Source organism: Lepidochelys olivacea (assembly GCF_965140295.1).
Source record: "Lepidochelys olivacea isolate rLepOli2 genome assembly, chromosome: 1".
NCBI classification, from domain to species: domain Eukaryota; kingdom Metazoa; phylum Chordata; order Testudines; family Cheloniidae; genus Lepidochelys; species Lepidochelys olivacea.
The window spans coordinates 301,861,305-301,888,346 of NC_140411.1; the positions used below are offsets into that span (position 1 = coordinate 301,861,305).

At 39.5% G+C, this 27,042-nt stretch overlaps 1 long non-coding RNA gene across 1 annotated transcript in view; it reads left to right on the forward strand.

Annotated features, from left to right (window-relative positions):
* Positions 1 to 9,385: 9,385 nt before the first annotated feature.
* LOC311514832 overlaps positions 9,386 to 27,042 on the forward strand; it is an 81,749-nt gene continuing 64,092 nt past the window's right edge. Inside the window, exon 1 of the long non-coding RNA XR_014709948.1 lies at positions 9,386 to 9,490. This is a non-coding gene — a long non-coding RNA (uncharacterized lncRNA). The remainder of the gene's footprint in view (positions 9,491 to 27,042) is intronic.

Sequence of the window (27,042 nt, forward strand, 5' to 3'; positions counted from 1 at the left end):
AAACACGTCCAGACATTTTTTCTAAATTTCCTTTTCTGTGCGAGGTCCTTTTATGGATTCCACTGCCCTTTGGATTTTTATCAAGTTTAATGATTTTAAAATCATCAGTCCTAATACTGGTTTTGCTGGCATATCTAATACATAGAAATCTAGATTTTAACATTTTCTCTTGTACGTGCATTTAACATTGCATGTCACCTCTATGAGGAGTATTGAATCTCCATATCTTTCCAGTATCACTGATACAGATGGTGTTAGTGTTATGGTAGTAGGCTGGATATTTCCTGCATTCTGTCTCAGGGATGCAGTTTACTTGTGCCCCAGTATCAATTTTGAATTTCATGGACTGATTAAGATAGTTAAATACGCTTTATCACTATCCTTTTCCCTATTCTGTATTATAGCCTAAAAGAATGCTGTGTCTTTTGTCCTTTTCCAGTTGCAGGTACTGTATGCCCTGTATTTTTCTGTGCTTGCATGGCATACTTGTGCAAAATGGTTTCCTTTGTAGCACATCATGCATATCTTCCCAAGTGCTGGTCATTCCTCTTGCTTTGCATGATGCAATCCACATCCACATCTGTAGCAAACTCGTTGTGTCTGTGTCTTTGTTACATGCTATTTTTTTCAATGCTGCATAAGGCTGGTGCCCTGCTGTTGCACCCTTATCTCTTTGCTGTGTGCATGTCTGACTGCTGGTTGTACCTCTCTGCACATTGTGACAGAAGTTAGGAAGTACTTTCATTTGTTCTTTTAACGCCTGTATTGTTCAGGCTATTCTAATGGTTTTTGCAAATGTTAAAGTGTCCTCTATTAGTAATTTTTTTGGTATTTCTTGTGCGTTTGATCCCATTAAGATCCTATCCTTCAGCATATTAGCACTATCTGTGAAAGCACATTCTTCTGTTATCAACTATAGCTGGGTTAAGCACTTATAAATTTGTTCAATAGGTCTCTGATTTCTCTTGTAGAAAATTTCCCTTTGTATGAAAAGCAATAGGTCTCATCTAGGAGAAATCCAGACAGGCTGTATGAGCTGTCTGCTTCAGAGAGCTTTCTATTAGAGCAGAGGTTTTCAAACTGTAGGGCACGCCCCCTTAGGGGGGCATGAAGGGACTTTCGGGGGGCGAGCAGTGATGCCAGGCAGCTCATGCCAACCCTTTGTGGCATGACCCAGGCTAACCCTTACAGGGGGCTGGGAGGGGGTACCAACTCCACCCCCCGACTCTCCTCACCAAGCCATCCAGCCTGTGGGTCAGTGTCAACATCTGCTGCACTGTCTCCAGCACTGTCTCTTCCCCCTGAGACAGTCATACCTGCCTTCCCCTACCCTGGAAACCCAAGTGGGGAGGTGCAGACGGGCAGGTTTTGTCCCTGGCAGTGCAGCCTGGCGGCAAGGTACAACCATCCCCCAGCTGAGGAAGCCTTGGCCATGCCATTGGTAAGTATCTGTGTATTTGAAACTTACAGGTATAGGTAATGTAATTAAAGTTGTGTTAAGGTCTCTGTTAGGTTTATGAGTAGGCTATCAAGCATACTTTTGCATATGTCTATTTTTGTCTGGGTTGGGGGAGGGGATGGAAACAAAAATCGTAAACTCAGCTCAAAAAGTTTGCAAACTGCTGCATTAGAGACTCATGCTCTGCCGCTATACCTGCCTTTTGCCTAATATATGTTAGAAAGTTAGCAGCTTTCTGGGCTGCAGACCACTTGACTGCCTCAGATCCTTTGAAAATCCGCTCCAGTAACTCCTTCAGTCTAGTCCAGTTCTCTGCAGTCCTTCCAGTTTCAAAGTCCATAGGCAGCACATTTCTTTTATTATTCTGTACGAATGCCATAGTTAACTTGTTTTTAATTCTGACACCATATATTATCTTCATTTAGATTGCACACAAAAATGAGATCCACACAGGATAGGGTACACTAACCACGTTTTATTTACAAGGCTTTAGATACACAATCTTGTCTCAGCAGCACAGCAAAAGCACATGAACACTCAGAGAAAGCCAGTCTCAGAATCACTTCCTGTGCATAAATATAGTACCAAGCCTACTTGATTGCGTCTTAGAATAAGATTGAATTTAGAATTTTAATCAATTGCCAAGGTCACAGACAGTCCACAGAACTTTCTACTTTGTAGTCGCTCCATCTTATCTGATTTATGTAAGATGCACATTTCAGTATAATGTCCTTTATTGTGCCATTGTTTGTAATTCTCCTTTTTAAAGGGAATTTTGGAAAGTCAGCCACAAAACTGAAATCACTTCATCTAAAAAAAAAATTCTTTTTGTAATATTACTTCAGGTTTTTTCCATGTGTTAATTTGAGCACTTTCCCTTAACATCAGTACAGTTTACTACATTGACATTATGACTCTGGAGTGTCACTTGATTGTATATCAGATAAGGAATTTACACCTTTAATAACTGTTTCAATTCTTGAAACATCTGTAACTCAATATTTTAAACAGGAAATAAATTGACTACTATTAGAAGGCCTCCTTTAATCAGGAATTACTCGCTTTCTCATTTATTTGATTTTAAATACTGTAATCACTCAGACCAGAAAAACTTGCTTATGAAGAATAATTCACAGTAATATTCCAAATCCTTATCCTAGTGAAGTCACTGGCCAAATTCCCGTTGACTTCAGTGGGATCAAGAATAGGCCTGTTCTGTAGTCTCATACTTATCAGTTGGTTCTCTGGGGTTTTGCATTCTCCAAAACAATACTAGTGACCTTCTGACTATAAATTACACTGACTGAAACATAATTAAGATCAAGCAACATATTAAATTCTGCTCACTTACTTTGTGTATTTTCTTTCTTTTTAATATTCTGTCCTGACAAGGAATTAGACATTCATTAGTGGGAAATTTAATTTTTCTTCAATTTTTCATTATTTATATTTTGACTGATTTTTAAAATTGACACATAAAAGGGAAAAAAAACAGTAACTACATGGTAACTACATTGAAAGCAAAGATAATTCATAGTAACATGGTCAGATGAATTCTTGATAATGCATTTACTAACCTGTGTCAGCACTGTACCCAGGACCGGCTCTAGGTACCAGCAAAGCAAGCATGTGCTTGAGACGGCACAATTCCAGGGGCGGCATTCCTTTTTTCTTTTTCTTTGTTGCTTGGGCAGTTGCTCTCTCGGAACTTGGGGCAGAAAATTTTTTGCTTGGGGCGACAAAAAACCTAGAGCCGACCCTGACTGTACCTATTTTATTTCCACTGCGATCTCCAAGGTTATTTTCTTAAATAAAAGCTTTCTGACTGTAAAGAAGACCCCAAACTGCAGACTATCCTGTTTTTCCATTCTGGTTCTGATTCCATACTAATTACGCATTTGCACAACATTTCATGTGATGTGCCTTGCTATTTCGTTTGTTCCCCTGTAGGATGGCCCACAGTGAAATGTGCAGCCAGTCACTACTAATCATAAGATGTGGAAAGGTTTTTCCTATGAATTTTTCTAGCTTCTCTTAACTTTCCTCTAAACCTTTTTGCCCAGTTTTAAGTGCTTTTGTTTTCCAGTGTTTTGTTGTTTTTGTTATCTGCTGCAAAATGGCCATGTCAATATCTCTATTTTTATTGTAGGTTCCTTATGAAGAACTTCACCCAATACTATTTTACATTTCATATCTATATTTATAAGGAGATTAGTGCCTTTGTGATTAATTTGTTTTTTACCTGAGGGACAATGGGATGCATTTTATGGATATACTCTTGTAGGCTTTAAGTTGTAGCTAACATTCTTTGCATTAGGCTTTTATTGGCACAAAGGGCCAACACTGAATTTTATGATGATGTAAAGTATCTCCTTGCACCTACATTAGATGTGTAAAGTTTTTCTTGCAATTTGATTAGCAGCTCCTCTACATCCTATTTAAAATGCATTTTGAAATACATTCATATACAAAATGTCATCTCGTTTGTGTCTCCTTGAAAGTTTTTCCTCAGCATATTTTAGAAACTAAAGCTCGTGCTGAAGATCCAGTCACACATACTCGTTTGACAACCAGAGAGAATGCATACATTTGCTACAGGTTTCATAGAGAAGGAGCAAACAATTTGCTAAAGATGCTAAAATTATTCTAAGCATATAGTAGATGTAATTAATTACATCTTTAAACCATCAGCTGCACAATATTATGGATATGGAGGAAGGGAGGAAACAAAGTTTACAACCTGATTTCTTTTAGAACCTAACAGTCAGAAATGAAGGTGGAAATAAAATAAGAAAAAGTAACAAAATGTAGGTCAGTAGCAAAACATATACATATATACACACACACACACACACACACACACATGTTTTATAAAATAGCCAATAAAAACACATTTTGTGCTTGAACACCTTGGTGTGTGCAATCATTTTTACATACATTTATTGCATACATATTGAATGCAAATAAGTGACAAATGGGTTTGTGTATGTAAGTTCCATAATTTTTGTTCGTTACTGGTACTGTGCAAAAAATGATACACGTAATTTGCATGCACAACAATGTACACCAAAAATAACTGGGAAGGACTGATGCCTTTTGCAAAATGTGGTCCAAATGAAATCAGATACTTCTGCTTGCCCCTGACATGCATGCTTACAAACATGCATGTAAACCCTAATTTGCTTGTGAATATTTCAATATGTGCAGGCAAAACTGTGCACACACATTGGAAAGTGTATGTGTAAACAAAACAGGGCACACCTTAGCACTTGCATTTGAAAATGCCCTAAACTATTCTAACGGTGGTTTTGAAAGAATGTAATGAAAAGCACAGTGCTAGAGGGCTAGAATGTGTCCTTAGCAAGTCATTTACTTGCATGAGCAGGCCCCATGTGATTGATTAACTGCTCACAATCTAGCTCTAAAAGTTCAAAAATTCTTCAACCAGAATTCAGTTTAGCCTCCTTTTAAAGGGAATTATTTTGTGACATTTTTGTCTATTACAGATACATGTTCTTGGAAAACCTTAGCTTTTATAACACTGAATGCTATAAAACCCGAAGAAAGACAATAGATTAAAAATAGTGTCAGGCATTGGGTAAGAAATAAGAAATACACTGGAAAGTACTGTGAAGGACTATAATCTTATTGGGTAACTAGTGTGTGGCAGCTGTTTCATTACTTTACAGTGTCCATGAAATGGAGCGCTCTTCTGAGTTGAGCTCCAGAGTGAGCTCTGTTTGTACAGTCTAATACGTCTATACCGCATGTCGGGTCAAGTGTACTTACCACATCTGAGCATGATTCTGCATATTTTGTGCCCTTGTCCTTGAAATCCTTACCAGTGTGAAAAACACATCCAATCAATTTTATCAATCCCTTTTATGTTTTAGAAAGTTTTTACTAGGTTATCTTAAGTTTTTCTCTCTTCCCATTGAAAGTAAGTGCAACTCCTTAATTTTCTTCTCATAACTTAGATCTTGGTCAAACAATTCTTATTCTAATGCATAAAAAGTAATAGTACTTTTAAACACTAGCCAGTTCACTGCAGCATACTTAAGGCCAATTAGTATCACAGAATAGCTGGGAACAGAACTCAGAAGGACCTTCTGGCTCCCAGCCTTGTGCTTTATCAATTAGACTATATGCTTTTAGTAGCCAGTTGCATAGAAATGTTACTTTTATATCTATGTGTGCCCATTTTGGGGGCATTTCATATTAGAACCAAATTTTGTTGTTTTTCCACTTTTTTGTTTGATCTTTTTATTTTCCAACGTGTTTTCTTTTTATCTTAGAGAATATATATTTAAATTTAGTATTCAACATAGGTTTATTTAGAATATCTCACCAGCCTGTGACTGAATTAAATTTTAATGCTCTTCTTTCAGAAAACTACACTAGAAGGAGCCAATGAGCACTGAGAGATCCTTGTTAGCCTCCCAAGAAATGGAGGGTATTGTACTGTTAAGTATGTGAGCATAATCTTTATAAAAAATTATGAACAGTTGCACAGAACCTTCATTATTAAACATATTGTGCCAGAGTAATCCCTTAAATAACTCTACTGAAATCAATTAAATTACTCTAGGGATGCATCGGATCCATTTTGTATGCTTTAGGTTGTTTCCCATTTAGTTAAAAGATAACCTTTATTGTAATTTGACTGAATTTCATTGAACATCTAGGACTAAATTATGCTGAGGCATGAACAGATGTGGCAGAAGGTAGGGGGTGCATGGTGACAAGAACCCTCCCTTGCTGTCTCTTTGACCCTCAGCACATCGGACTAGCCTATGTGAATTCTTTGCTCTACTTGGCTGGGATTTTCAAAAGGGCCTAAGGAAGCTAGTGTGGAGGAAAAATCCAGTAGGCCTAAACTTCCCACGTAGGCCTAAAGCTTTGGTCAAGCTAACTGTGTGTGTAAAAGCCTAAGAAAAGGCTGGGAAAAATTCCATTGTGGGGCAGTTGCAACAGCACAGCTTAAGAAATGTAACCCTAACAGCTAGAAATTAGGAAAGACCCATTAACCACAAAGAACAACCTGTCAATAACAGGAAAAGCTTGTTTCACTATATCCCAAATAAGAAAAGCTACTGTTAAAAGCTTGCACTATATGCCAAATAAGGGAAAATGCTGTTAAAGGATGTGTGCTTAACAAATTGTGGTTTTTAGCTATATAAACTCCTGTATTTTCTGCTTACACAGAGCAGCTATGGCTGACTCGCCCTGTATATGTATACCTGAATAAAACCTCAGACAATTCTGATTTCAAACACAACACGTGGTTAATTTTCCACCACACTAGGTACCCAGCACCTATTGAGAGTCAATGGGAATTGGGCACTTAACTCCCTCAGGCTCCTTTAAAGTCCCAGAATAGTGCCACTTGCATTGCTAACCCTTCCTAAATTGGGAGATGAGAATGTAGATGGCAGACACCCTACATGAAAGTAGATGGTGGAGATAACCTACATTTTATATTTAATTAATTGAAATCAGAAACAATTATATGATCGTCTATAGTAGTGTACATTTTATATCAAGTCTTTATATGTTAGGGGTCAATTGCAAGCTGCAATAGAGTAGTGACAAGGAGCTATGCTATCCCTTCACTCCAAGAGGCCCTGTGCCTGCCTGAGGCAAAATGGCTCTTAGGGAAGAGTAGCAGTCTGCACTGACCCTACCATGGGCTGCAATAGAGCTTCTACTGTGCACTTGCTGATTTGGTTTAAAATGTGCAGTATCACAGAACACTCTACAATGTTATGGGATTTCATTTAATTGAAAACAAAGTAATGACATACTATACTTAATGAGGCAAGCCCCCTGCTGGGGTAAACTGAAGAAGACTCACTGAAGTCACCAGAGCTCCAGAGTTTACATCAGCAGAGATTTTTTCCCATTGCTTTTATTTTATGGAAGAGCAACTCCAACAACTGAAATTGCTGGTGGAGGATTATCCCTGCTTTCTTCCAGTCCATCATGTGCTCTATTTTCCAATCATGCAGTTATCTACAGGTCCTAAATATGGGAAGCTGAACAACACATTTGCTTTACAGGTTGACACTGAATTAACTAGGAGGAGCTCAGGGTTCAAATTCTCTCACCTACATTGGTGCAACTCCAATGACTCATGGATGCCCACTGCATCAATGTAATTTGAGAATATGTCCCCAGTTCTATAATGTAAGCAATAAGCTTAGTAAGTTAGTTGTACAAGATTTCTTATTTTTGATCTGAAAGTATTTTAATGCAATAATGACCTTGGCATAGGACATTAATTTCCTGAGGATTAATGGGCTCCTGCTGAATCATTGGATTTCCCAAGATGTTACTAATTAGCCAGGAAATGCTTTTAGCTCATAGCTGGTATAGGTTTTATAAACCATTTTTAATGCAAAGAAAGTAAATATTCTACATTTATCCTATGGTCCAGGGACTTCTTATTGCCAACTGGCAGATGGCACAGGGATTGCACAGGGTTTTACAGAGTTTCCATGGATCAGATATATGCATAATAATTCATTAGAGCATGGTATGTAAGGTCTTTACCAAGAGCCAGTACTGCACTGGTCATCATAACAATTGTGATATGTATGTACAGATAATATTTATGGAGTTATGTATTTATACTGGAAATTATATTCTTAAGGTCTTGGAGTTAAGGCACGTCACCAGGAGGTGACATGCCTCAGACATGTTCCCTTCAAACAGAGGATAACAGACACTTATCTCCCTGTCTGGTCATATCTGTATTGTCTGCCTCACAATGGAAACCTATTTGCATAGTGAGGCAGGGGACAGTCCACAGATTGCAAAATCTACAAGACAGAAAATCTACAGGAAGAAACAAAACATCAGGAGGTGTATCCTGGTGAGACTTTTGTGTAGCTTGGGAGGCAAAGGAACACACTGGATCCTTTACCTAGGAGACAAGCTGGTTGCCTGTCTGTCTCATGAATGACGAATCACAGCCAAGCCTGCTTGTAAAATGCTGCAAGGATTTTGGGTGAGCATTATTCTACAAGAATGAGAGCATCTAGTTAATTAAGTCTAGGTTCTAGAATGGGTTATGATTTTATTTTATATGTTTCCAGTACATTAACTTGCTATTACTTGAATGTTTGTAAAATAAACTTATATATGATTTTACTATAAACATATCTAAGTACTGTGTGTTAAGCAGAGCAGTGATTTGAGGTGGAACTAGTTTGGTGGGCTGTACAGGTTCTTTGGAAGCAGTAAATCTCTGAATACTGTAAGTGTCCAGTGGATCAGGAGCTGGACACTCAGGGAGTTCCTTGGAGGGCTCAAGGGTTGGATTGTGCCTATCGTAAACCTGTAGAGAGCCAGCGGGGCCTGCTCAGGCCTATAGGGGAGTGCTTTTATTACCTGTGGCTGGTGGAGTCAGGGGGATGGTTTCTGGTAGGCACAAACAAGGCTTCCTCATGCTAAGGGCAGGTCATAGCAAGGTGCCTCACAACCCTGGGTACGTAATCCCAGAACTTGGCATTACTGCAGTCAACGATTTTGTTTGTCCAGCCACTGCTAGCTGAAAACCAAATACCACATAGCTAGCAATATTCTTAGGGCTCTGAGAGGCATGGCCAAACAGCTGCATGATTTCAGTTTTGCTAATCAGAATGGGAGGATGGGACAGAGAGTTAAAGTATCATGAGAATGGGAGGAATGTTTGGACATCTGACCTTGGTTTTAAGAGCCCTGACATATAAGTTTTATTCTCATTATGACTAGAAATACCAGACATGCTTTGATAATGAGTAATTTGCTGAAATTAGGAGAATTGGTGACCTATTAGGGGTTACTATGGTGACCCTCAAGGAGTCACTATGAGTTATGTGCTTGGTTTAAGTTAGCTATAAAAGATTAAGCAAAAGAATACACTTTGGAGCAGTCCAAGGAAGCTTTTCTTCAGGCAAGGAGCTGACACCTGAACTCCCCAGTAGCTGAGTGGAAGGAGGGTCCCCAGAAGCCTGGCTGTCGATTACTCAAAAACATCTCAGATTTTCGGTAACTAAAAATGTTTGGGGTATTCTGAACTTACTGCTACAGCATATGTGTGTGTATGTGCTTGAGACCTAATGAAAGTGTATTTTTAGGTAAAAGCACTCTTGTTTGTACCATTTATCCGACAGAGGAGCTGTGTCCCCATTGATTTATTCCTGACACTACCTGGAGATAAACAATTAAGTTACCACTTCTTTAGGATCTGAAAATCCTTGTTTACAGGTACCCTCCAGAAGTGTCACATCTCCTCACTAAGATGTAGTTTCAGCTACTTTGGGCAAGATGAGATTGAACAGCAGTAGAACAGCATAATGCTTTGCTGGTGAAATGAAGACATTTTTAGCAACATGAAAAGGCCATTTGTCTGACATAGATTCATAGAGTCCAAGGCCAGAAGGGACCATTGTGATCATCCAGTCTGACCTCCTGTGTAACACAGGCCACAGGACTTCCCTGAATTAATTCCTGAATTCATACGCTTTGTATTTATTTATTACTGAGTCTGAATCCTACTTTCCTGTACATTTATCATATTTTTACTGAATGCACTGAGAGCCAAGCACACATCTGAACAGAGAATTTGGCCTTAGTTCAGTATCTCTTTCAAGAACTAATTCTTCTTGAGTTCTCTATTTATTCCTAGCTTTATGATTTTTTCATTAGGCCCGTTTCTGAACACCTTGCCAGAAGGAACAAGAATCTCTATTTTCATCTATCCCTTTCTTCATCTGAAAATGTCTACAGTGAGCCCTGTCTTAAGTGACCACTAAAAGGACTGTCAAAAATCAATTGCTTAGAATGGAAGGCTACGTTTATGGTTGAAGCCCTGACTCAAGAGATCTGAATTTATTTCCTAACTCTGGTACACGTTCTCAGTGTGAAGTTGGGAAAGTCACTTAATGTCTCTGTGCCTCAGTCTCCCCACTATAGAAAGGATATAGGAAGTGTTATTATCTCCTTCCTTTTGTCTGTCTTGACTATAAAGCTCTTCATGATTGTGACTCTTTATATGTACAGTGCCTAACACAATGAGGCCCCAACTCTGTTGGAGTCTATAGATTCCAGTGCAATATATATAGTGATTAATTAACAGAAGTGGGTTTTGTTTAAAGGGGGATCTGAGTTGTATTATTCTGGGCTACTTTGTGGCAGTAACATCAAACAGGAGTATGGTCTCATGTGCAGGCTTCACTGTACTTCAGTCTCTCCTCTTTTCCCATCAGAACTCCTTTAACCTTTCCTCATCACTGAGTCACAAAATCATCTTTGTTCTCTATTTCAGAAAATACCCCAGAGACAGATTACAGTGACTGGGTCACCTCTTTGTTTGGTATCTCATCCCTCTGCTGGTTGGCTGTTGCCTTTTTTCTTTAAATACACATATCAGTATTTATTTCTTTTTGTGGTACAGCCACCAATTTAAACAGTTATTCAAGGCTGTAACTGAACCTCCAATCCAGGGTTCCTTCCTTCCCCCAAATACTCAACTTACCTCTGAGTTTGGTCTAGATGGTTGTTGGCCAGGAGGTTGCAATGCTTTTATGTCATGTTAAAGTGCTGGTTGAGAATGCTGTTGGGAATGCTGACACTTCTGGCTATCTCATTACAAAGCTGGTCAACAGTAAAATGTTAGTCATGAAGACTCACACTGGGGCTTGCAGTTTTGATAATAACAATCCAACTTATCAGTAGTCACCTGTCAGGTAGGCAAAGTACCTAATTTATCCCCAGGGAATCTGTCAGGGTTCCTTCCCCACTCTGAACTCTGGGGTACAGATGTGGGGACCCGCATGAAAGAACCCCTAAGCTTATTCTTACCAGCTTAGGTTAAAACTTCCCCAAGGCACAGATTCCCTTCTTGCCTTGGGATCACTGCCACCACCAAGTGATTTAACAAACAATCAGGGAAAGGACCACTTGGAGTCTTATTCCCCCAAAATATTCCCCCAAGCCGATACATCCCCTTTCCTGGGGAGGCTTGAGAATAATATCCTAACCAATTGGTTACAAAATGATCAAAGACCCAAACCCCTGGGTCTTGAGAACAATGGAAAAATCAGTCAGGTTCTTAAAAAGAAGGATTTTATTTAAAGAAAAAAAGGTAAAAGAATCACCTCTGTAAACTTAGGCTGGTAGTTAACCTTACAGAGTATCAGAAAATTCAAAGAGCACAGAGGAACTCCCTCTAGCCTTAGTTTCAAAGTTACAACAAAACAGGGATAAACCTCCCTCTAGCAAAGGGAAAATTCACAAGTTGAGAAAACAAAGATAAACTAATATGCCTTGCCTGGCTGTTACTTACAATTCTGCAATAAGAGAGACTTGTTCAGAAAGATTTGGAGAACATGGATTGATGTCCGGTCCCTCTTAGTCCCAAGGGTGAATGGCACAGAAAATTAAGGAACCCAAAATAAAACCTCCCCTGCCCCCACACCAGATTTGAAAATATCTTTTGTCCCCATTGTTCCTTTGTCCCCATGGTTCCTGTTGCCTTGAGCTTCTCTAACCCTTTACAGGTAAGGAGGAATTTAGGCTAGCCCTATGATTATGACAGCATCATTAGTCCTTATTTTCAGAGGTGCCTGACTTTTCAAGTGAGTTCAGCCCATAATTGTTTCTTACATTGACCTGTGAGACAGATGTTTTATTAAATAGCAAGAGTTGTCGCTACAGTAGCTTTTGAGAGACTAAATTAATTTTAATTTGGAAAAAGCTTTTTTTAAACAGAAAGACTTAATTCTGCAGTCTTATGCAAGTAAAACTCCCATTAGCATCAATAGGAAGGAGGACTGTAGGGTTTTTTTTTTTCAAATGTTGTTTTTTACTAAAAAGCAAACCAACAACCAGTAAGCAATACCAGTAATCAGTAAGAAATCAGTGATGCATAAAACATTAAGAAAAACACTGTGAACCCCCCCTTTTTTTCACTAAGCCTTGTTTTGGGGGGAAATAAAACCAAAACAGCATTTAAGGACCTATATTAAATGAATATATATTTAAATACATGTTTTCAGCCATAACTAAACCTTTATATTTCACACATTGCTAATAATAATTTAAAATGTTGATTTAGAAATGTGTGTAACAATAATAGTGGGCTAAATACTCAGTCCTTGCTTAGGCTGCATTCACATTGAAGTCATGGGCACTCTGGTCCAACAACAACAACAATACAATAAATAAAATAATAATAATACATAGATTCATAGGCCAGAAGGGACCATTATGATCATCTAGTTTGACCTCTGGTATAACACAGGCCTGAGAACTTCCCCAAAATAATTCCTCGATCGTATCTTTACAAAAACAAGCAATCTTGATTTAAAAATTGTCATTGATGGAGAATCTACTACTACATTGGGTAAATTCTTTCAATGGTTAATTACTCTCAACGTTAAAAATGTATGCATTTCCACTCTGAATTTGTCTAAGTTCAACTTCCAGCAATTGGATCATGTTATTCCTTTTCTCTGCTAAATTGAACTACTTGAAGCTATCTCTAGAAGGCATATTTTCTAATTCTTTAATCATTCTCTTAGCTCTTCTCTGAAACCCCTCCAATTTATCAACATCCTTCTTGAATTGTGGGCACGGTATTCCAACAGTGGTCACTCCAATGCATACGTAAAATAGCCTCTCTACTTCTGTTTGAGATGACCTTGTTTATGCATCCATGAATTTCATTAGTTGTTTTGGCCACTGTGTCACTCTGGGAGCTCATATTCAGCTGATTATCCTTCATGATCCCCAAATCTTTTTCAGAACTATTGCTTCCTAGGAGAGAGTCCCCCATCCTGTAAGTATGGCCTACATTCTTTGTTTCTAGATGTATACATTTACATTTAGCTGCATTAAAATGTATGTTATTTGCTTGTGCTCAGTTTTCCAAGTGATACAGATTGCTCTCAATTAGTGAATTGTGCTCTTCATCATTTACCACTTCTTCAATTTTTGGGTCATCTGCAAATTGTATCAGTATTTTCCATTAACCCATGTTGATTTGCATTAATTACATTACCCTCCTTTAGTTCTTTATTAATCAAGTCCCATGTCAACCGCTCCATTATCTTGCTCAGGAGATGTCAGCTTGACAGGCCTTGAGTTACCCAGGTCATCTTTCTGGCTCAAAATTAGCTTTTTTCCAGTCTTCTGGAACTTTCCCAGTGCTTCAAGACTTATTGAAAATCAACATTTACTGTCCAGCAAGTTTATTTACTCCTCAGCCTGCTCCTTTAAAACTCTTGGATGCACGTTATCTGGACTTACTAGTTAAAAATGTCTGACTTCAGTAGCTTCTGTTTAACACCCCCTTGAGATACTAGTGGAATGGAAAGAAAGTTATCACCACCAAATGATGAGACGATGTCATCTGTATTTTCCACAAATACAGAACAGGAATATTTATTGAATACTTCTGCATTTTTGTAGTATTACTGATAATTTTACCCTTTCCATCGAGTTATGTACCAATACCATTTTCAGGATTCCTTTTGCTCCAAATATATTTTTAAAAAGCTCCTTCTTATTGTCCTTAACTGCTGACCATTGATTTTGTCCTTGCGTCTCTTGGTTTCGCTTATGAATTTTCTACAATTCTTAATTTCTGATTTATATTCATTGCTATCAATGTCCTGTTTCTTCCATTTGTTTCATATTTATTTATTTATTTATTTATTTTCAACAGCTACCTCTATAATGAATAGCATCTTACTGTACCAGGGGGAAAAAATCACTTGGAGAAGTTATGAATCCCATGTTTCATTGGAAAACATGAAGCAATATTTTAAGTATCAAAGTCTGCCAATGAAATTACTTTAGCTGACTCTTCCACATGGGACAGTACATGTTCAATATATTATCTCTTAAAGAATGTCATCTTGGTACTGTATCTGTGATTCAAAGTAGTGCTGGTTTAAGATGAAAAACATATGGCAATAGGAAATGTTAAGGAAAGAGGCTAAAATTCATATTAAGATTTTTCCGAACTGTTGGCTTCCCAGTCGAATAACTACTATAATAAACAAGATTTTTCTGAAGCTTTATTTACTGTAGAACTGTTTCTGCTCATTGAGAAATATAACTTAGATGCAGGACCGATACACATATATCCATCTTAGGTATGTAATGACTGATAGTTTTAAAACATGGTTTTGTTAACTTTTATCACCCCAAGAACCATTTTTCCCTGTACAATTTTCATGTAAAATGTTGTCCCTGGCTAAGACTTGTTGAGTGAGTTTTTAGCTCAGAGCAAATGTTGACTGTCAAGTTATAACCCTTTAACTGTATAAAACACAGTTAATACTGGAAACACTACCAGACTTGTAATTTTAAATATATACTGTACCTACACATCTACTCTGTCCACAGTGCTGTATTCGGATACGCTGTTCTATGTGCTGTTAGCCTTATTTTAAATTCAATTTGCTATTTAGATGAAGAGAAAACACATTTTAGGAATGCATAATCATATCCATTTTCCTTTTGATAAATAATTTATCATATGTTGCACATATTCAAAGCATAGTAATCATTGCCTATCAGCATCTTGTCTGCTTTTGTGGCACCTACAGTTGGGAGACATGTTTCACTGCAGAAAATATTACAAGAATATTTATGATGTTTTGTACTGTCAGTGTCCTTGGTGAGCAAACTTGTCGGAAAATTTCACATTCATAATGACTGCAGTATAAAAGAAGAGCCAATAAATCACTTTACATAAGCTAAATTACTTTTTTATTTGATTTACCGGTACTATACTTAATTACCTTAAGATCTTTTTTAATGACTTGTTTCCAAGAGTTCGCTGCCTCCATTTAATGGCCAATTGTGTGAAAGTGAGTGACTGACCTGGTAATAAAGAGTTCTGCTAGTAAAATTGCTGTGGCCTATATGTGCCCCTCCCAGACAGAAATCCACGAAACGGGAAAATTTACCCAGAAATCTAAATGAATTTGATTGTCCCAGAGATTTACTGGATAGTCCATGCAAAGAGGATAGCCCAATGGACTGGCACAGTGGACAAAGTGTGCTCTCTCCATAACATGAACAGTATAGGACCAACATGTGTGAGAATATATATTGCATACACCATGGAACTAAGCTCCAGTCGGGAGATCCCCTTCACCTTTGTCTCATTCAAGGGCTGCCTCAAGCACTATCAGAACAGCTGCTTAGTGGCCATGTTGCCTCTAGTTGCTTACAGTTTGTGGCTTCTCTGATGGGAGTCTCACAGCATAGAACATTCATTTCCCCTGTTATGTAGGTAGAAAGTCCATAATGTTGAAGATTGAGACATGATATGTCGAACAGCTGTTACCTGACTTTTCCTACTGCAACCAACACCCATTTCCTTGCTACTTCTCCTTTATCAAATGAGGCCAATGAACCACATGCTTTTTTTTAAAGGAGGAGCAAGTGAAGACTGCATAAAGAGAAGAATATTTTGTGTAGACTTTTGACCTTCAGCATAGACCATCTAGGGCATTTCTGTGATTTTGCTTCCCTCTACACAATGGAGGAAAGATGGGGGAGACTATGGACCTAGATGTTTTACTGTTTAACTCAGAACCAAAGAAAAACAAGTTTTATTTTAATAATACCATATTGTTTTCTATTAGAGATATTGACCTTGATCTTCTTCCCTGGCCAGGGGGCTCTTGGGCATCTCAAGTATATGGGGGGGGGGGATATATGTACAAATGTAGATTCAAGCTACCTTTATATTCTCCCCAACCTGGGCCCGTCCAATACCAGCTTATTTCCTCAGTGTTTGCAAGTGTTGTAATGGCAAGCAGGGACTGATAGGCACAGGAACATCACAATCATTCACCTTTTTTCCTGGCTATGCCCATTGTGCCACCAAGGGGGTATATGGCAAGGGAGCTGTTACATTGGGTCTCTAATGCCAAGGTTCTCCCTAAACGTGGCCAGCTCAGACAGCTTTAGGACAGCTGGTAGATTAATGCAAAGCTGTCCTAATGTGTGTGTGTGGGGTGGGGGGGGGAATCCTCTATATTTTTTGGTAGATAACCCCCCAAATTGAAACACAAGATTTCACTAAAACCCCACACTGCCCAGAAAAGGGTTAACCAGCTGTTGTGGGCTCAGTCAGCCCTGCCCCAACACACCTGGAAGAGGTGTCAGGCTTGGAGGGAAGGGATAAAGGTGAGAGCCCAGCTCAGTTGGGAGGTGGCTGGACTATTTCCTTACTCTTTGTCTTTATAAATGCACAATTCAGTGTATTGCTGTTTAAATTATAAAATATACAGGATTTGCAACATGGAGAAGTTAACTTTCTTGTGGGACCCTTGGCTGGTGCAACTGTCAAAGTCAATGGAGCTACATCCATTTACACTAGTTGAAGCCTCTGGTCCCTTAGCTTTCGAATATTTTTCCATTATGTTTTCTGGTGTATAAACATTTTATTTTTCTACATAGAAAGGACACTATCATAAAAGGAAAACATTTTATGGTCAAATTCCTGCAATTTTTATCCTTCTATGGAAAATTAGAATATCCGTTTAAAATTTTTCAGTTGAAAAAAATTTGGTTTTCTCACAGAAACTTTTGAACTGATTCAAAACAAATATTTGTTTGAATAGACACTTCGTTTGCAGTTATTAAATCAAGAAACTGCAACAAAATTTTAAGTTGAAACACAATGAAAGAAGAATATTTTGTTTTTTTGTTTCAAATTTTGTTTCAAATTTTCATTTTGACATTTCCCGTGCAAAAGTGTTGTTGTTGTTGTTTGGCATTAACACCTTCCTTTGAACTATATTAGTTTTTACATAACTGCATTTTTCACCAAGAAATCTTTCATACAAAAACATTTCAACAAGGTCTATTTAATTAGTTGCTGATTCTCAAAGTCCATTGGGGTCCTCTTGCCTCTTTCCTTGGTTAAGCAGGTGTGAGGAAAGTGGAGGCCCAACTAATACGAATTATCTAATGCTTGTGTGACATGTTTCCAACCCTCAGAAGATAAGTGTTTCTGTACAAAGTAATTAAAACTGGAAGAGTTAACTTCTGCAATGTTGAGAGAATGTAATGTTATTAGCTGCTGGCAAGAAGGTATTTTTAAGGAACATAAAATCAGTTATATGATTGACATTTTATAACAAAGCATTTATAAAATAAAATCAATGGAAGCAAAACTCAAAACAAGGCAAGCTATTATATTCTGGGCAAGCTGAGAAAATGTTAGTGCTTAACTAACAGACATACAGGTGAATAGCAAGATAAAGAACAAGCAAAAATTGGGGGAAAAGTACAATGGAATATATTTTAATAGGAAATAATTTTTATATTGTCATTTTATCTTGCCATCCTCTTCATTCACCGTGGAACTGTTATCCCATAAGTCCCATAAGTCTCAAGTCTCCAGAAGCAGTACCCAGGAGAGAAGGAGTGAAAGTATCTTTGGTTCAGTTATACCTGGAGAACTCTTGTGTCCTCCTCAGAGAAAATGCTGTAAGAGAACTACCCAGTAATTCAAATGCTTTGTTTCATAAGCTGTCTGCACTGTTGTTGTAGCAGTATTGGTCCCATGATATGAGCGAGACAAGGTAGGTGAGCGAATATATTTAACTGGGCCGACTTCTGTTCATGAAAAGGACCCGCTTTTCAGTTTCACAGAGCTCTTTCTCAGATATGCAGAAGGAAAATAGAGTGTCCAAGCTAAATGCAAGGTGGGACAAATTGCATAAGAGGTTCAAACATGTTAAGAGACCACTTAAGATGAAGTGGGCAATTTAAAAAGAATAAGCTTCTATGCAGTCCTATAATATCTTTCTGGTACATTTACATTATTGCTCACCCTCAAGCATTCCAAAATCCTGAGTCAGGTCCCCAAAATTGTGAGATTGGTTTAGAAATCATGAGATTCAGAAAAAAGTTGTGGTTTTTTTTATTTCTAGTTTTGGGGCTTTTGGAGCAACGTTTTGAAGATTTTCTCCACAACTGAGGGCTATCAACTTACTTAAAAATGAAAGGTGAGACTCTTTTGTAATCACAGGGCTCCTGGACTTAAGACTTTAAGAAAACACCAAATATCACAAGACTCGTGATAAAATTGCAAGAGTTGACAGAACTGGATTATCAGTAATCACAGGGACAATGTCCACCATTTTCAGCCAGACGGCTTGGTCCTTCAAAGGCCTCCTCCAATGATTTCCTGCACACCTAGCCCAAAGGCCACTTATAATCCCGCTGTGGTTAGGGAAATACTGGAACTGCCTCCTCACCCCCCCCCCCCATAGAGGGGCATGGGTGAGGAGGTGGGGCTAGTCAGTGTGACTAGTTTAACAGACCTGTTTAGCAGCCTCTCCAGGGATGGTAAAGCCTATGCATTCCCTCCACTCACCAGACCTGGCTTTGTCCAGCTCCCCTGAAGTAGCAGTTTCACATCTCCCCTACACAGGTAGGTGGCTATATGACACAAATTGTCCCTCAGTAGATCATTTCCCTAGCAGTATTCCAGTATGGTTCCATTTTGGCACAGCTCCACCTAATGTGAATAGCCTTGTTTCTGTTTATGTATCTCCCACATCTATCTTTAGCTCCCTTTTAAAAATAACAAAAATAAGATATATAATGAGGGGGAGAAAAAAGGAAAAAGAAAATGTCTTCATGCCAGGAGAATACTTTAAATCCTTGTGTAATATGTGGTGGAAGATATGGTAATCGGTCCTGGCTAACCCCTGCTTTATGTGCCAAGGCTGAGGAGCCATACTTTGCACAGGGCAAGGGGAAAGGAATCCTTCATTCCCATTGTCTGCAGAGATACTCCATGTCTGGTACTTCACACCTGAGGATGCACTATCTGAGTCTGCACACATCTATCTGCTACAGAGCTGTGCTCTGCTGTCTGTAAAGGGTCCATAACCCCCATGTGGTCTTTCCAGGTTCTTTCCCTTGTGTATCAGAACTATACCTGTTCCACTGTACCTAGAGCCTCTGCAGCCATGGAAGAAGGGCAGGATTTGCTGAGACTGGAGCACACAACATGTCAGTACTCACTCCATTCTATCAACTTCATGAAAAAACTCATACAGATTCAGACAGACATCATCTTCCTTTCCAAATGCAAACAGATGGACATCATACCAAAAGGACTGAAGGTAAAAAATCCATTACAATCTACATACCACAACAGACTATGCTGACAGCTTGTGCCACACACTCTCAAAGAAACTGCGGAACCACCTGATCAACATCCTCTACAGCAAACAGGGAAAGATTAAGAATGAGCTCTCAAAACTGGATACTCTCATAAAAAAACAATCTTCCACACAAATGTCCTCGTGGCTGGACTTTACAAAAACTAGACAAGCCATTTACAACACACACTTTGCTTCTCTACAAAAGAAAAAAGACACTAAACTATCTAAACTACTACATGCCACAAGGGACCATAACAGTGGCTCCCTTAACCTACCCAGCGATATTGTTAATCTATCCAACTATACTCTTAGCCCAGCAGAAGAATCTGTCCTATCTCAGGGCCTCTCCTTCTGCCCCTCCACCCCCACGAACATGATACAGTTCTGTGGTGACCAAGAATCCTTTTTTCAACGTCTCCGACTCAAGGAATATTTCCAACACACCTCTGAACAACATACTAACCCACAGAGACCTTCCTACCAACACTACAAAAAGAAGGATTCTGGGTGGACTCCTCCTGAAGGTTGAAACAACAGACTGGACTTCTATATAGAGTGCTTCCGCTGACGTGCACGGACTGAAATTGTGGAAAAGCGGCATCACTTTTCCCATAACCTCAGCCGTGCAGAACACAACGCCATCCACAGCCTCAGAAACAACTCTGACATCATAATCAAAAAGGCTGACAAAGGAGGTGCTGTCGTCATCATGAACAGGTCAGAATATGAACAAGAGTCTGCTAGTCAGTTCTCCAACACCACTTTCTACAAGTCATTACCCTCTGATCCCACTGAGGGTTACCAAAAGAAACTACAGAGTTTGCTCAAGAAACTCCCTGAAAAAGCACAAGAACAAATCCGCACAGACACACCCCTAGAACTCCGATCAGGGGTATTCTATCTGCTACCCAAGATCCATAAACCTGGAAATCCTGGACGCCCCGTCATCTCAGGCATTGACACCCTGACAGCAGGATTGTCTGGTTATGTAGACTCCCTCCTCAGGCCCTACGCTACCAGCACTCCCAGCTATCTTCGAGACACCACTGACTTCCTGAGGAAACTACAATCCATCGGTGATCTTCCTGAAAACACCATCCTAGCCACTATGGATGTAGAAGCCCTCTACACGAACATTCCACACAAAGATAGACTACAAGCCGCCAGGAACAGTATCCCCGATAATGTCACGGCAAACCTGGTGGCTGAACTTTGTGACTTTGTCCTGACCCATAACTATTTCATGTTTGGGGACAATGTATACCCTCAAATCAGCGGCACTGCTATGGGTACCCTCATGGCCCCACAGTATGCCAACATTTTTATGGCTGACTTAGAACAACGCTTCCTCAGCTCTCGTCCCCTAATGCCCTTACTCTACTTGCGCTACATTGATGACATCTTCCTCATCTGGACCCATGGAAAAGAAGCCCTTGAGGAATTCCACCATGATTTCAACAATTTCTATCCCACCATCAACCTCAGCCTGGACCAGTTCACACAAGAGATCCACTTCCTGGACACTACGGTGCTAATAAGCGATCATCACATAAACACCACCCTATACCGGAAACCTACTGACCGCTATGCCTACCTATATGCCTCCAGCTTTCATCCAGACCGCATCACATAATCCATTGTCTACAGCCAAGCTCTACGATACAACTGCATTTGCTCTAACCCCTCAGACAGAGACAAACACCTACAAGATCTCTATCAAGCATTCTTACAACTACAATACCCACCTGCTGAAGTGAAGAAACAGAAGGACAGAGCCAGAAGAGTACCCAGAAGTTACCTACTACAGGACAGGCCCAACAAAGAAAATAACAGAACGCCACTAGCTATCACCTTCAGCCCCCAACTAAAACCTCTCCAACGCATCATCAAGGATCTACAATCTATCCTGAAGGATGACCCATCACTCTCACAGATCTTGGGAGACAGGCCCGTCCTTGCTTATAGACAGACCCCCAACCTGAAGCAAACACTCACCAGCAGCCACACACCACACAACAGAACCACTAACCCAGGAACCTAACCTTGCAACAAAGCCGGTTGCCAACTGTGTCCACATATCTATTCAGGGGACACCATCATAGGGCCTAATCACATCAGCCATACTATCAGAGGTTCGTTCACCTGCACATCTAACAATGTGATATATGCCATCATGTGCCAGCAATGCCCCTCTGCCATGTACATTGGCCAAACCAGACAGTCTCTACGTAAAAGAATAATAGACACAAATCAGACGTCAAGAATTATAACATTCAAAAACCAGTCAGAGAACACTTCAATCTCTTTGGTCACTCGATTACAGACCTAAAAGTGGCAATTGTTCAATAAAAAACTTCAAAAACAGACTCCAACAACAGACTGCTGAATTGGAATTAATTTTCAAACTCAATATAATTAACTTAGGCTTGAATAAAGACTGGGAATGGATGGGTCATTACACAAAGTAAAACTATTTCCCCATGTTTATCCCCCCCCCCCCGCCCTTCCTTACGTTCTTGTCAACTGCTGGAAATGGCCCACCTTGATTATTACTACAAAAGGTTTCCCCCCTCCCCCGCTCTCCTGCTGGTAATAGCTCACCTTACCTGATCACTGTCATTACAGTGTGTATGGTAACACCCATTGTTTCATGTTCTCTCTGTTTATAAATCTCCGCACTGTATTTTCCACTGAATGCATCCGATGCAGTGAGCTGTAGCTCACGAAAGCTTTTGCTCAAATAAATTTGTTAGTCTCTAAGGTGCCACAAGTCCTCCTTTCCATTGTGAAGTAAACTCAGTTTTCATAGGATCTCCTTTAAAGAGATACTACTAATTTGGTAAAAAGCAGGGCTTAGTGGATTACAGTAAGCCATTGAATCCTTCCTGACACTTTTCCTTTTTTAAGCAGAATCAGGGAAAGTGCATGCTAAATTAAAACCAGTTTTATAGATTCTTGCTTGGTTTTATAGATTCATGACAATAAATGGAAAAATGGGATTAGAATGGGGTTTCCATTCTGTGTTGGCTTTAAATAAATGGGAACATTTTTACAGATTGATTTTACTTTGCCAGTGCTATTTTTGCAGCTATAGGTATTTGAATACCAGCTTGCCCAACACAGCATTTCCTTTTGCTTTATCCTCCTTGATCCTTCTCCACACTGTACTGTTTAACTTGGCTTTCTCAGCCTTTGCTTGATCCTGCAGCTTTTGTGCATTTTACTACTTTAGCATACATCCAAAGTATTTGAGTCTAGTTTGTTCCCTAGTACATTAACATTGCATCCAGAATGCCATCATTTGTAAAGCTATAAAAATAAGAGGTTTTTTTTGTTTCTTTGGCAATTCTGAAAAATCAAAAACAAAATCATTTTGGGTCATACTAAACATTTAATTTGTCCCATTTCATTTTGATTCTTGGCATTTCTTATTTTTTTAAAAATATAAAATTAAAGAGACTTTTGGAATAAAAAGTCATTTTGAATTGAAAAATCAAAACATTTTGTTTCAAAAAATGTCAAAACAAAAATTTAACTTTTGGGGGATTTTTTGGGGTAGATGAGGGGGAGGGAATTCAACCACAACAATTAAGTGAAATTGACATAAACATTTTGTGAATTCAGGTGTCACTGAATCTCAAGTGTTGGCTGAAAAAACGTTTCCACTGAAAAATTTCATCCAGACCTACTTGTTTATTCCAGCATCGATTTAGACACAGTTTGTACAGGAATACACTAACCAAATATCTATAACTGATAACTAGAAACTAGTGGGGATTTTAAAATCTGCATATATGTATATATTTTGTTACTTTAAGGTACAGTAATGAACCTTTTATTGTTCAGATATTCTCAGATTCTAAAGCAGTTGATACCTACATTCTGGGGGCAGAGACAGTCTTCCTTTTACTTATTCATACAGCTCGCAGAACAGTAAAGCCCTGATCATTTGAATCCTGTATGATGTAGTATAATACAAATAACTAAGAACAACACTCCTATATAATGTATGTATAATGTGTCCTAGATGGCAAACAACTATGGAAGATATTGAATTTAGCTATGTAAAATGGAAACTTCAAACATGAAGGAGGACAACCAACAGAACACCACCCCCAGGAGAAAGCACAACTCCAGGACCCACCGCACAGACACTACATGACACCACAACATTATCAACCTGTCAAGACTCCCCTAACCAGACCTGAAAGATCTTTACTCTCCAAGGCACTAAATTTCTGCCCTACCACTTCCATACTAACATGTGGAGAACTAGAAGAATTCTCCCACCACCTTCGTCTCAAGGAATTCTTTCACAACAGAGAGAAGACTATCCACAACTACCACATACCCATCAACTGTCATAAGAAAATAGAATAATCTGACTGGACACACACACACACACACACACACACACACACACACCCCGCAGTAGATGAAAACACACATTGGATCATTACGTAGATTGCTTCAGGAAAAAAATTCACTGTGAAATCCTCAACAAATGTTACATTCACCACAATCTCTCTATCACTGAAAAAACAGCTATACGGTCCTTGAAATCCAACCACCAGATAGCAATCAAATGAGCAGGCAAAGGGGGTGTCATTGTTGTCCTTAATCATGATGACTACATCAAAGAGGCCAACAGACAGCTCTCTGCCACCACCTACCATGGTGGTATGGAGTCAAGGAAGACTCCACACCACAGTTCACACAAGAATTTAAAGATACTGTCAAATTTTCCCCCAAACAACTCCAAGAAAAACTCTACAACTTCATCTCCCATGAGCCAACCCTAGGGACCTTCTACATGAAGATACACAAACAAGGGAACCCAGGCAGACCCATCATATCTGGCCATGCCATTCTTACTGAAGGAATATCAGGACTCATAAAATCTATGTTTAAACCACTCACCACACAAAGGGTCAGTGTGATGGGATGTTCACCTCACACAAGCCTGGGAAGGGCTAATGCAGCTCAGAGGGGACTTAAGCAACCTGATAAGACATACCTGAGGGAGAGTTAGGCTTGATAGGCAATTCTTTATTGAGGATGGAGCCTAGCTGAGCAGGAACAGGTGGACCTGGACTAAGGGCAGAAAGAGAGGGAAGAAAAGGATTGCAGAGTGGAAACCTGCAGTCATTCTCTGGGCTTGGAGAGGGAAAGGAGGAAACCCAGAGGAGAGTAGAAGCCCTGGAATCCTGGTCCTGAAGGAATGGTTTACCCAGAGGGGTGGTGGAGCAGAAGTCTGATAGAGATAGACAAGGAAAAGGCCAGGGAAACATCAATAATGTTTAGGACAGCACAGAGCTTGGCCGCTGGTTGTTGGGTCCCTAGGCTGGATCCCAGAGTAGTGGGTGGGCCTGGGTTCTCTTACCAGCCACGGGGGAAGTGGCATGGCCTTGAATTGGAGGACTGGGAACTATACCCAGTCAGCCAGTGCAGATAAGACTTTGGTAGCCTGGATGGAGAAAGCTATAGTGACCTGACCAGTCTGGCCAGGTCATGAAGAGGGAGCATCCTGACTTATAAATAGGAAGCATTGGAACTCCTGGAGCATGGGTGGGGATGCAGGGCAAATGAGAGACAGGAGGGGGCATGAGACCAGGCAGAACTATTCCCCAGACACAGCCATGAAGAGGCATCCCATCGGGATGTAGAGAATCCCATGTCAGCCAGCTTCCTCCAAGAACTATTGACTTCTTCCAGAAAACCACCCTTGCCACCATGGATGTCACTTCCCAAACTGGGGTTCGTGAATATTACAGGGGGTTCAGGAATATTACAGGGGGTTCTTAGGAAAAAATTTCCTAATGGCGGACAGAGCTGTCCCTGGGGACCCCAAGCAGCATGGGGCCAGCAGCCCAGATTCCGTGGACTTCCAAGAGCATCAAAGCAAGCATATCTATCACACTGAGGAGATTTAAACTTCAAGATACCTTATAAGAAATGGAAAGGGAGGTGGATATTTTTTGCTGTTTTTAAAATTAAATAGGCAGCTAGTATTGTTTTTAAAATTATTATGAAGAACAAGTTTAAGCTTTGTTTTAACATGCATTGTTTGCCTGGACTGCTCAAGACCTGAATGCTTGTGCAGGAGGAACTCTTTGAGCTGGCTTCTTAAATAGCTTCATGCTGTTTCACATCTGATACTCCTTGATGAAACATAGGAGCCTTGTCTTATAACAGGCTTATTCAACGTGATACAAGCTATGAAAGTGAAATCTTGGAAGAGTGTTGCCATTTTCATGATGTAATAAAAATACTTGTAATGATAAATAATAAATAGTGTGTAATAAGCATGTCATAAAAACAAATTTTATATTCTAAATTTTATTTAGATCACTGCTTTTATAATTTATACTCAGGTAAAGGAGAAAATCCCTGGAAATATTCATTTTTAGGAGGTGGTTCACGAGACTTGACATTTTAGTGAAAGGGGTTCACAGGTTGTTAAAGTTTGGGAACCACTGCTATACACCAACATCCCTAACAATGATGAATCTCTGCCTCTTCAAATATCTCCAAGATAATGTTCAACACTTGGAAATCCACCCTAAAGGCATCATCAAACTCATCCATTGCATTCTCACCCACAACAACTTCACATTTAAAACAAACACTTTGTCCAAACCCTATCAACAGCTATGGGCACTAGGATGGATCCCCAGTATGCCAGCTTCTTCATGTCCCACCTTCTGTATTTCTGTAAGTATTTCTGGAAAAATGCACCACAAAACCAATGATACATACCTGAGATATACCAATGATATCTTCTTTCTCTGAACAGACTACATAAATTCCCTCAAAGATTTCCACACAATTTCAACAGCCACCACCCATCCATCAAAGTCTCTCTAGAACACTCCCAGATCAGTATCAAATTCCTGGACATCACAATCTGTTTCAACTACGAAACCCTACTATATATAAGAAACCCATGGTTTCGACACTTACCTCCAGAGGTCCAGAAACCACACCTGACACACCAAGAAATCTATAATCTACAGCCAGGCATTCAGATAATACAGAATTTGCTCAAGAGAAAAACTCTGGGATACACAGCTAAGCACACTTAAAACTGCCTTCACTAAGCAAGGACACACCGCCAGAAATGTAGATCACATAATGGATGGGTCACCCAAATATCCTGGGAGAATTTGCTTCCATACAGAAAAGAGAGAGAGAGAAGAAAAACCCCACTGATTGCACACCCCTAGTTGTCACTAGCACACCACACTGGGATCCATATGGTGTATTATCAAACTGTTAAAACCCATACTTGATGGGGACCACAGCTTGAAAGAAATCTTTCCTGAACCCTCTCTTCTGGCCTTCAAACAACTCCCTCAATTTCATTATCTGAAGCAAGTATCCCGCAGA